Source organism: Triticum dicoccoides, chromosome 6A (genome assembly GCF_002162155.2).
Source record: "Triticum dicoccoides isolate Atlit2015 ecotype Zavitan chromosome 6A, WEW_v2.0, whole genome shotgun sequence".
NCBI lineage: Eukaryota > Viridiplantae > Streptophyta > Magnoliopsida > Poales > Poaceae > Triticum > Triticum dicoccoides.
The window spans coordinates 271,880,325-271,893,124 of NC_041390.1; positions in this window are offsets into that span (position 1 = coordinate 271,880,325).

Below are 12,800 nucleotides of genomic sequence, written 5' to 3' on the forward strand. Positions count from 1 at the left end.
TCTCGCACCCTCGCGATCAAGACTATTTAAGCTTATAGGTAAGGCAAGGTAAATATGTGGAGCTACAGCAAGCGACTAGCAAATATGGTGGCTATCCTATTCGCAAAAGAGAGCGAGAAGAGGAGGCAAAGTGCGAGCGAGAAACTAGAGGGAAACCTGCGCAAGCATTACTCCAACACCGTGTCCACCTCCCGGACTCCGCCGAGAAGAGGCCATCACGGTAACACACTCAGTTGATTCATTTTAATTAAGTTAAGGTTCAAGTTATCTACAACCGGACATTAACAAATTCCCATCTACCCATAACCGCAGGCACGGCTTTTGAAAGTTCAAATCCCTGCAGGGGAGTCCCAACTTAGCCCATGACAAGCTCTCACGGTAAACGAAGGAATAGACCTCCTCCCGAGACGTTCCGATCAGACTCGGTACCTCGGTTCTTCAAGACACTTCGACAGGTTAAAACAAGACCAGCAACACCACCCAGATGTGCCGACAAATCCGGATAGGAGCTGCACATATCTCGTTCTCAGGGCACACCGGATGAGCAAGACGTCGGGTAGGCCAGCCCAGAGTTGCCCCTGGTAGCCCCGGACATCGCTCGGTTGGACCAACACTCAGAGGAGCACTGGCCCGGGGGGGGGCTAAATAAGATGACCCTCGGGCTCCGGAAACCCAAGGGAAAAGAGGCTAGGTGGCAAATGGTAAAACCAAGGTTGGGCATTGCTGGACAGGCTTTAATCAAGGCGAACTATCAAGGGGTTCCCATTATAACCCAACCAAATAAGGAAGGCAAAATCCGGGAACATAACACCGATATGACGGAAAACTAGGGCGGCAAGAGTGGAACAAAACACTAGGCGAGAGGACGAGCCTTCCACCCTTTACCAAGTATATAGATGCATTAAGATAACAAGATAATATAATGATATCCCAACAAGTAAATAATGTTCCAACAAGGAACGGTCTACAATCTTCACCTGCAACTAGCAACGCTATAAGAGGGGCTGAGCAAAGCGGTAACATTGCCAATCAACGGATTGCTAGGACATGGTGGGTTAGAGGTTTGACATGGCAATTTGGGAGGCTTGAAAGCAAGTGGTAGGCATCGTAGCATTGGCATAGCAAAAGAGCGAGCAAACTAGCATAGCAAAGATAGTAGTGATTTCGAGGGTATGATCATCTTGCCTGCAAAGTTGTCAGAGTTGACTGGATCCTCGAAAGCAAACTCAATGGGTCCTCGTTAGCGAACTCGTCTCCCGGCTCTACCCAAACAAGATAAACAAGCAAACGGAACACAATCAACCACGTGCAAGGCTCAAACAATATGATGCAAGGATGGTATGCTATGCGGGATGCGATGCGGGATGCATATGCAAGATTTGACAGGGAAAGCATGAACCTGGCCTCAACTTGGAAATCCAAGTGTGCCACTGGAAAGATGAGATGAAATCTCTTGAAAACGATATAAAGAACGCCGTAATCGGAGTTACGGTTTGGAAATGGCAAGCAATTCAAATATGGCACCGGTTTGCGATTTACAGCAAGTAGCCATTTAAATGCAACAAGACGAGCATGCTACAGCACCCAAACATGGCATCAAAATACAAGGCAGGGATGCATTCATGATGCTTAACAAAAGTCTAGCACTGAGCTACGGCCAATTCATCCATTAACAGGTTCAAACAAGCATGGCAAAAATGCATATGGTAAACAGATCTCAGACTTAATGATATTAACACTTGTCTGGAATTGCAGATCAGATAGCACTCTTCGGAGCATGAAAACTATATGCTACAGTACCTGAACATGGCAAAGTAAAGCATGGCATGGAGCTACTCAAAGAGCTTAACAAAAGTCCCTTAGTGACCTTGAGCCAAAAAGGATCGGAAAATACAATTGCAAGCATGTGAACATAGCAAAAGCATAATCAGTTTTCAGACTTAGTGAAAACTGACACATGCTGAAAATAGATATCAAGTAGGCATGTTTACGAGCTCGATGCACTCACTACGGAGCAAGTCATGATAATCTAAGCATACATCCATCAAGAATACACAAAATGCAAGATAGACATGGCAAGAACAATAACATAGCATGCACGGATCAACTACAACATCCTCAGCAAAATCGCTAACAAGTAGACAATCTGCCCAGATTCATGAAGTAGCAAAAGTAGAGCTCGATTGACTCAATCTAGGGTGCTCCATAATTGCAAACAAAGACATGGATGGATAGAGCACTACAATATTAACAAAACATCCTTACTGATCATCCTCAAAAGAGGCACGGATCACTAGGAAACAACCTGAACATATGGCCATATGAAATAAACAGCTCAAGGTCTTAGTGGAAATGCTAAGTCCTTGAAATCAGCATTACCAAGTGCCTCACTTTGCAAGCTTGTGCTAGTCACCACACACATCACAAAAATACATGGGTTGCACCTCTGGAAAGATGGCAAAACCCTTAACAAAACATATATAGAACTCATGGGCATATAATGCACACAATAATCATGGCAAAATGACAAATATCTAAATGGAGCAGCAGATCTGACAATAACTCAAGTAGCACTCTTCTAACGGCATTTCGGGCATCAAGATGAACTCAAATGAAAATGATGCAATGCAATGAAATGATGTGCTCTTTGAGACGAACAATTTGATATGCTATATGCCCAAAACGGAGCTACAGATGCAAAGTTATAGCACGATGAACAGGGCAACATGAACTAGGGTTTCAGGACAAAAGTCGACCGGAGAGGAGTTTTTCCAGATCTGAGATCCGGCCGGGCACGGACTTCGAGGTTCGCCGGATTGGAGCTTGAGGCCGCCGGAGATGGGGGCTTCGCCGGATCTGGCCGGTGCTCCGGTCGCCGGGGTCGAAGAAGACGCGGGGTGGCGAGGCGGTGCCGGCCGATGGGCAGCTCCGGCGAGGCGGCGCGGCGTGCGGTGGCCTCGGGAGCTCGCCAGCGTTGTGGGGCGGAGCCGGTCGGTGAAGGTGGTGGCACAGCAGAGCAAGAAGCAGGCGGCTGCGGCGCGGGATCCGGGCGGCGCGCGGGAAGATGGGCCGGGAGGGCCCGATCCGGGCTCTCCGGGCCGCGGCGGCGGGGACGGTGCGGGGTGCAACGTGGCGGCGCGGGAATGGCTGGCGGCGGCGTGTCCGGCGCCAGCAGACAATGTCCGGCCGCACGGATGGAGCGGGGCTAGGGTTTAGGGTGGTTTGGATCCGGAATTTCGGGGAGGGGATATTTATAGAGGTAGGAGGAGCTAGGAAGCTCCAAATGAGGTGCGGTTTTTGGCCATGCGATCGCGATCGAACACTCTAGATGATGGACAGGGTTTTGGTGGGTTTTGGGCCAACTTGGAGGGGTGTTGGGCTGCAACACACACGAGGCCTTTTCGGTCCCTTGGTTAACCGTTGGAGCATCAAACGAAGTCCAAATGGTACGAAACTTGACAGGCGGTCTACCGGTAGTAAACCAAGGCCGCTTGACAAGTCTCGGTCCAATCCGAAAATGTTTAATCCCCACACACGAAAGAAAGGTAGAAATGACCACCGGAGGAGAACGAAGTGCCAGAATGCAAAACGGACAACGGGGAAAATGCTCGAATACATGAGATGACCACGTATGCAAATGCAATGCACATGATGACATGATGTGAGATGCATGACAACGATAAAAACACACGGAGACAAAGACCCGAACCCGAGAAAATAAAATAACTTAAGGCCGGAAACGGCAAGAGTTGGAATACATATTGGGAAAGTCATATCCGGGGTGTTACAACACTCCACCACTACGAAAGGATCTCGCCCCGAGATCTAGGACTGAAAGAACACCGGGTACTCAGAACGGAGGAGATCCTCGCATTTCCAGGTAGCTTCACGGTCGGAATGGTGTGACCACTTGACTTTAAGGAATTTGATTGACTTGTTGCGAGTCTTGCGTTCAATCTCTTCAAGAATAGCAACTGGGTGCTCACGATAAGAGAGATCTTCTTGGAGCTCAATGTCCTCAAAGTTGACGGTGCGGTCAAGAGTCTTGAAGCACTTTCGGAGCTGAGAGACATGGAACACATCATGAACATTTGCAAAGTTTGAAGGAAGCTCGAGTTGATAGGCGAGATCGCCTCTCTTGCTGACAATCTTGAAAGGTCCCACGTATCTAGGGGCAAGCTTCCCTTTGATACCGAAGCGACGAGTACCTTTCATAGGAGAGATGCGGAGGTAAACATGATCTCCGATCTCGAAAGCCAAATCACGGTGCTTACTGTCATAGTAGCTCTTCTGGTGGGATTGGGCTGCTTTGAGGTTATCTCGAATGACTTTGCACATTTCCTCTGCCTCTGTGATTAAGTCATTACCCAAAAGCCGACGTTCACCGGTTTTAGACCAGTTGAGAGGGGTACGGCACTTCCTGCCATACAGAATTTCAAATGGGGCCTTTCCCGAACTTGCTTGAAAACTGTTGTTGTAGGAGAATTCAGCATAAGGAAGACAATCCTCACACTTCATGCCGAAGGAGATCACACAAGCCCTGAGCATATCTTCAAGAATCTGATTGACACGCTCGACTTGACCGCTAGTTTGAGGATGGAAAGCTGTGCTGAAGCGGATGTTGGTGCCCATGGCCTTCTGGAAAGATTCCCAAAACTTGGAGGTAAAGATGCTGCCACGATCTGAAGAGATCACTTGTGGAATACCGCGCAGAGAGACAATTCGAGAGGTATAGAGTTCCGCCAATTGAGCTGTAGTGATTGACTCTTTGATAGGCAGAAAGTGAGCCACTTTAGTGAGTTTGTCGATGACCACGAATATGGCATCAGTGCCACGCTTGGACTTTGGAAACCCAGTCACGAAGTCCATCTCAATGTGGTCAAACTTCCATTCTGGAATGGCAAGAGGTTGGAGGAGACCAGCTGGCCTTTGGTGTTCTGCCTTCACTCTTCTGCAGACATCACATTCATTCACGAACTGAGCAATCTCGCGCTTCATTCGAGTCCACCAATAAGCCTTCTTGAGGTCCTGATACATCTTCATGCTCCCAGGGTGGATGGAGAGAAGAGAATTGTGAGCCTCGTTCATGATCACTTTACGGAGGTCACCTTTGGGCACAACAATACGATCCTCGAAGAAGAGAGTGTCCTTGTCATCAAGGCGGTAGCACTTGTACTTGGGTTGACTCTTGGCAATCCCAATCTTCACCTTTTTAACCATAGCATCAAGAAGCTGAGCTTGGCGAATCTGGTCTTCCAAGGTAGGAGAGACTTGAAGGTTGGCAAGGAAACCTTGAGGAACAACTTGCAGATTAAGTTTGCGGAAAGCTTCACAAAGCTCGGGTTGATAAGGCTTGAGAATCAGGCTGTTGCAATAAGCCTTCCTTCTCAATGCGTCAGCAATCACATTGGCCTTGCCTGGAGTATACTCGATACTCGGATTATACTCTTGAATCCTTTTGACCCATCGAGTCTGCCTGAGGTTGAGATTAGGCTGAGTGAAGATGTACTTGAGACTCTTGTGGTCAGTGAAGATGTCCACTTTTCTTCAAAATAAGAGATGTCTCCAAGTCAAAAGAGCATGCACAACTGCCGCCAACTCGAGATCATGAGTGGGGTAGTTCTTCTCATTGGGCTTCAACTGGCGAGAGGTATAAGCCACAACTTTCTTCTCTTGCATCAACACTGCGCTGAGACCTTGGAGAGAGGCATCGCAAAAGACCTCGTACGGCTTGGATTCATCAGGAGGAGTCAGAACTGGAGCAGTGACCAATTTCTCTTTCAAATTGTTGAAAGCAATGTCACACTCCGGAGACCAAACGTACTTGACGTGCTTCTGGAGAAGATTTTAGAGAGGCTTCGCGATCTTAGAAAAGTTTTCAAGGAATCTTCGACAATAGCTTGTGAGACCGAGGAAGCTACGGAGTTGCTTCACGTTCTGAGGGGGTTCCCAATTCACAATTGCAGACACCTTCTCAGGATTCATGGCAATGCCCTTGGCAGAGATGATATGACCAAGATAAAGAACCTCATCGAGCCAAAATTCGCACTTGGAGAACTTGGCGTAGAACTTGTGTTCCCTCAGCTTATCGAGTACCAAACGCAAGTGCTTGGCATGATCTTCCTTGTTCTTCGAGAAAACCAGAATATCGTCGAGATAGACCAAAACGAAGTCATTGGTGTAGGCGTTCAAGATGAAGTTCATCATGCGAGAGAACGTCAGAGGAGCGTTGACGAGGCCAAAAGACATGACAGTGTATTCATATGAACCATAGCTTGTCCTGAAAGCCGTCTTGGGAATATCTTGCTCACGGATTCTAATCTGATGATAACCCATACGGAGATCAAGCTTGGAGAATACTTGAGCACCTTTGAGTTGTTCGAACAACTCGTTGATGTTGGGAAGTGGGTATTTGTTCTTGATGGTCTTCTTGTTCAATGGACGGTAATCAACACAAAGTCGGTCCGTTCCATCCTTCTTCTTCACAAAAAGAACACCACAACCCCACGGAGAAGAACTAGGCCGGATGAGACCCATTCTTTCTTGAATATCGAGTTGCTTCTTCAGCTCCTTCAACTCTTCAGGTCCGAGCTTGTAAGGACGCTTGCACACTGGTTCCGTGCCAGGCTCAAGATCGATGACGAATTCAACTGGCCGGTGCGGAGGCATTCCTGGAAGCTCTTCTGGAAAGACGTCTTGATATTCACAAACGACTGGAATTTGCGAGATAGCATCCAGTTCACCCTTCTCATTGAGAGAAAACAGACGGATAGTATCATCACGAGCGGCAAAGACAATTACATCATCAGACGAATGAGTCAATTGAATCTGCCTTGCAGCACAATCAAGATGCGCCTTGTGCTTAGAAAGCCAATCCATCCCGAGAATAAGATCAGTATCCGAGTTACCAAGAACCATAGGAGAAGAAAGGAACTTGTAGTCGCCCAAGGTGAAAGTAACGTCCGGAGCCATCATTTTAGTGTTCATGAACAAACCCGGAGAAGAAACCGCTATCGGCTTAGGCAAATCAATAGTATGCACATCATGCATGGATGCAAAAGGCTTAGATAAAAATGATAAAGATGCACCAGTGTCAAAAAGAACTCTTGCGGGAATGTCATTAACAGGAAGGTTACCCATGATCACATTTGGTGAGTCCTCTGCCTGAGCTGCATTCAGCAAATTGACCTTGGCATGCTTGTGGTTATGCTTGACCACAGCTGTACTTGCCGATCTGACAGGAGGAGGAGGAAGACGCCTCTGGTTGAAACACTTGTTGGCATAGTGACCCTTCTATTGGCACTTGTTGCACGTGACCTCTGAAAGCGGACGGTGATACGGAGCACTCGATCTTGGAGCTTGAGACGAAGTCTTGTTCTGAAAGCCAGGGTTGGGTGGGTGGGAAGATCCACTGCCACCTTTGCTCTTCTGCTGATACGGCTGACGGAACGGAGGAGGAGGAAGCCAATACTTCTGCTGCTTGGCCACTTGAGTAGAGGAAGGAGTAGCATCTTTGACTCGCTTCTTGGAAGCATCACACCTCAGTTGAGCAGCCTCTTGCTTCAATGCCATGTTGTAGAACTCATCGTACCTCACGGGCTCAAAGAGAACAAGAGCTAGCTAGATTTCTTCTCTGAGACCACCCCTGAACTGGTATATCATGCTCTTCTCATCAGGTACGTCCTGCTTGGCAAAGCGGGCGAGCTTCTGAAACAACTTGTTGTAGTCATAGACAGACAAAGAGCCTTGCTTCATGTTGCGGAATTCCTCACGCTTGCTTTCAACCACGCTCTGAGGAATATGATGAGCTCTGAAATCTTGACGGAATTCATCCCAGGTAATAACACATCCACCTCTGGAATCCTTGTACTGCTGAAACCATTCTGCAGCTTGGTCTTTGAGTTGGAAGGAAGCGAACTTGACGAAGTCCTCAGGCCTGACGTTACTGCACTCGAAATGCTTGCACAGATCCACGAGCCAATCGTCAGCATCGGTTGCCTCAACACAATTGCTAAAAGTCTTTGGCCCATTAGCAAGGAACTGGTTGAGTGTAGCAAAGTGATTTTGATTGTTGCCTTGGTTCCCTTGGTTGCCTTGATTGCGCTCTTGGAGAATTTGCATGATCAACTGTGTGTTTGCATTGGTTGCCGCCATCACAGCTTGCCATGCCTCCGGAGGAGGTGGAGGTGGTGGCGGATCCTGATTCTGATTCTGATTGGTGCTCTTAGAGGAAGCCATCCTGAAGAGGTTGACCACCGTTAGCACATAGACAGATAAATGAAGCTGAATCCACCAGAATGAAAATTGCAACATAAAGTCTGCACATCCGAACAAAATGAACGAATGCATTCCTCTTGAAATGGTCACATATCCATAAATTGAGAAGCCACGTAGAATTTAGGTAGAGAAATAAATCAACAAGGTACGGATCAAGAACGAATACTCGGTAAGAAATCCCAATCTCAAACCAAATATCCGTGGAAGAAGAACTAGAGCTACGAGAAATCCCACCTATGAAACTCCCGAACCTTTCCGGTTATGCAATCAGGTGTTGGGGATACAGGGGAAGCATAATATCTCACCCAAATCTAGCAAATCCTACATCCACCTGTATCCATCCTTCAACACATAACCGAGAAAAACTTCGGAAACCATCTACCTCAACCTTCGAAAAGCATCCGTTATACAAGTTATGGCGATACTCCCGAACTCCCGCCCCAGTACTGGGTGGCGTCGAGGTTATCTCACCAACGAACTACATAAAAGAGATTTTCGATGTCGGCATACTAAACTCAGGTATTCCAAAACTGCAACGATAAAATTATGACGACAACACCTCAGACCTCAACTCCCCGAGACACTTCCACAAAACCCCTGACAGGAGGCACCAAGACAATGTTCTCATCATAAAACCATCGGAACGATTCCAAGATACCCGCGTGATCCTAAATTTTTTTTAGTGAAATTTGAGAAGAGAAGAGTCAAAACTCTACGTCAGGATGCCTTACCAGAGCGATGAGGAGACTGGAAAGTAAAAAGAATTCCTAAACTCTCCGATATATAATTCCTAAATGACTCAAAACATTTTTCTAGACACAATTCGGCCGCTAGAAACGATCAAGCAATGGGGCTCCTAAGGTCGGGGAAGGCTTTGATTACCAACTTGTAACACCCTCGATGCGACTACATCTCCCACGTGTCGAGGCACGACTTAGAGGCATAATCGCATTGAAGGCATATGTAGCAAGTTAGGCAATCTTCACAACATCCCATGTAATATAAATAATAAAGGGGGGATACATAGTTGGCTTACACTCGCCACGACAATCAAGTACATAAATAACATTACATCAATCAAACACTCATGGCCCGACTAGGGCGCCAAAATAACAGATAAACCAACATGCGAAACGGTCCCGATCACCCCCAACTGGGCACCACTACTGATCATCAGGAAAGGAAACATAGTATCGTTGAGAGTCCTCATCGAACTCCCACTTGAGCTCAAGCGCATCACCTGGAGCGGAATCATCAGGCCCTGCATCTGGTGTAATAGTAATCTGTAAGCCACAGGGACTCAGCAATCTCGCACCCTGGCGATCAAGACTATTTAAGCTTATAGGTAAGGCAAGGTAAATATGTGGAGCTGCAGCAAGCGACTAGCAAATATGGTGGCTATCCTGTTCGCAAAAGAGAGCGAGAAGAGGAGGCAAAGTGCGAGCGAGAAACTAGAGGGAAACCTGCGCAAGCATTACTCCAACACCGTGTCCACCTCCCGGACTCCGCCGAGAAGAGGCCATCACGGTAACACACTCAGCTGATTCATTTTAATTAAGTTAAGGTTCAAGTTATCTACAACCGGACATTAACAAATTCCCATCTACCCATAACCGCAGGCACGGCTTTCGGAAGTTCAAATCCCTGCAGGGAGTCCCAACTTAGCCCATGACAAGCTCTCACGGTAAACGAAGGAATAGACCTCCTCCCGAGACGTTCCGATCAGACTCGGTACCTCAGTTCTTCAAGACACTTCGACAGGTTAAAACAAGACCAGCAACACCACCCAGATGTGCCGACAAATCCCGATAGGAGCTGCACATATCTCGTTCTCAGGGCACACCGGATGAGCAAGACGTCGGGTAGGCCAGCCCAGAGTTGCCCCTGGTAGCCCCGGACATCGCTCGGTTGGACCAACACTCAGAGGAGCACTGGCCCGGGGGGGGCTAAAATAAGATGACCCTCGGGCTCCGGAAACCCAAGGGAAAAGAGGCTAGGTGGCAAATGGTAAAACCAAGGTTGGGCATTGCTGGACAGGCTTTAATCAAGGCGAACTATCAAGGGGTTCCCATTATAACCCAACCACATAAGGAACGCAAAATCCGGGAACATAACACTGATATGACGGAAAACTAGGGCGGCAAGAGTGGAACAAAACACTAGGCGAGAGGCCGAGCCTTCCACCCTTTACCAAGTATATAGATGCATTAAGATAACAAGATAATATAATGATATCCCAACAAGTAAATAATGTTCCAACAAGGAACGGTCTACAATCTTCACCTGCAACTAGCAACGCTATAAGAGGGGCGGAGCAAAGCGGTAACATAGCCAATCAATGATTTGCTAGGACATGGTGGGTTAGAGGTTTGACATGGCAATTTGGGAGGCTTGAAAGCAAGTGGTAGGCATTGTAGCATTGGCATAGCAAAAGAGCGAGCAAACTAGCATAGCAAAGATAGTAGTGATTTCGAGGGTATGATCATCTTGCCTGCAAAGTTGTCAGAGTTGACTGGATCCTCGAAAGCAAACTCAACGGGCTCCTTGTTAGCGAACTCGTCTCCCGGCTCTACCCAAACAAGACAAACAAGCAAACGGAACACAATCAACCACGTGCAAGGCTCAAACAATATGATGCAAGGATGGTATGCTATGCGGGATGCGATGCGGGATGCATATGCAAGATTTGACAGGGAAAGCATGAACCTGGCCTCAACTTGTAAATCCAAGTGTGCCACTAGAAAGATGAGATTAAATCTCTTGAAAACGATATAAAGAACGCCGGAATCGGAGTTACGGTTTGGAAATGGCAAGCAATTCAAATATGGCACCGGTTTGCGATTTACAGCAAGTAGCCATTTAAATGCAACAAGACGAGCATGCTACAACGCCCAAACATGGCATCAAAATACATGGAAGGGATGCATTCATGATGCTTAACAAAAGTCTAGCACTGAGCTACGGCCAATTCATCCATTAACAGGTTCAAACAAGCATGGCAAAAATGCATATGGTAAACAGATCTCAGACTTAATGAAATTAACACTTGTCTGGAATTGCAGATCAGATAGCACTCTTCGGAGCATGAAAACTATATGCTACAGTACCTGAACATGGCAAAGTAAAGCATGGCATGGAGCTACTCAAAGAGCTTAACAAAAGTCCCTTAGTGACCTTGAGCCAAAAAGGATCGGAAAATACAATTGCAAGCATGTGAACATAGCAAAAGCATAATCAGTTTTCAGACTTAGTGAAAACTGACACATGCTGAAAACAGATATCAAGTAGGCATGTTTACGAGCTCGATGCACTCACTATGGATCAAGTCATGATACTCTAAGCATACACCCATCAAGAATACACAAAATTGAAGCTAGACATGGCAAGAACAATAACATAGCATGCACGGATCAACTACAACATCCTCGGCAAAATCGCTAACAAGTACACTATCTGCCCAGATTCACGAAGTAGCAAAAGTAGAGCTCGATTGACTCAAGCAAGGATGCTCCATAATTGCAAACAAAGACATTGATGGATAGAGCAATACAATATTAACAAAACATCCTTACTGATCATCCTCAAAAGAGGCACAGATCATTAGGAAAAAACCTGAACATATGGCCATATGAAATAAACAGCTCAAGGACTTAGTGGAAATGCTAAGTCCCTGAAATCAGCATTACCAAGTGCCTCACTTTGCAAGCTTGTGCTAGTCACCACAACATCACAAAAAATACATGGTTTGCACCTCTGATATGGCAAAACCCTTAACAAAACATATATAGAGCTCATGGGCATATCATGCACACAATAATCATGGCAAAAATGACTAATATCTAAATGGAGCAGCAGATCTGACAATAACTCAAGTAGCACTCTTCTAACAGCATTTCGGGCATCAAGATGAAATCAAATGAAAATGATGCAATGGAATGAAATGATGTGCTCTTTGAAGCGAACAATTTGATATGCTATATGCCCAAAATGGAGCTACAGATGCAAAGTTATAGCACGATGAACAGGGCAACATGAACTAGGGTTTCAGGACAAAAGTCAACCGGAGAGGAGTTTTTCCAGATCTGAGATCCGGCCGGGCGCGGACTTTGAGGTTCCCCGGAATGGAGCTTGAGGCTGCCAGAGATGGGGGCTTCGCCGGATCCGGCCGCAGCTCCGGTCGCCGGGGTCGAAGAAGACGCGGGAAGGCAAGGCGGCGCCGATCGGTGGGCAGCTCCGGCGAGGCGGCGCGGTGTGCGGTGGCCTCGGGACCTCGCCGGCGTCGCGGGGCGGAGCCGGCTGGTGAAGGTGGCGGCACGGCGGAGCAAGAAGCAGGCAGCGGCGGCGCGGGATCCGGGCGGCGCGGGGGGAGATGGGCCGGGAGGGCCCGATCCAGGCTCTCCGGGCCGCGGCGGCGGGGACGGCGCGGGGTGCCACATGGCGGCACGGGAATGGCTGGCGGCGGCGTGTCCGGCGCCGGCGGACAATGTCCGGCCGCGCGGATGGAGCGGGGCTAGGGTTTAGTG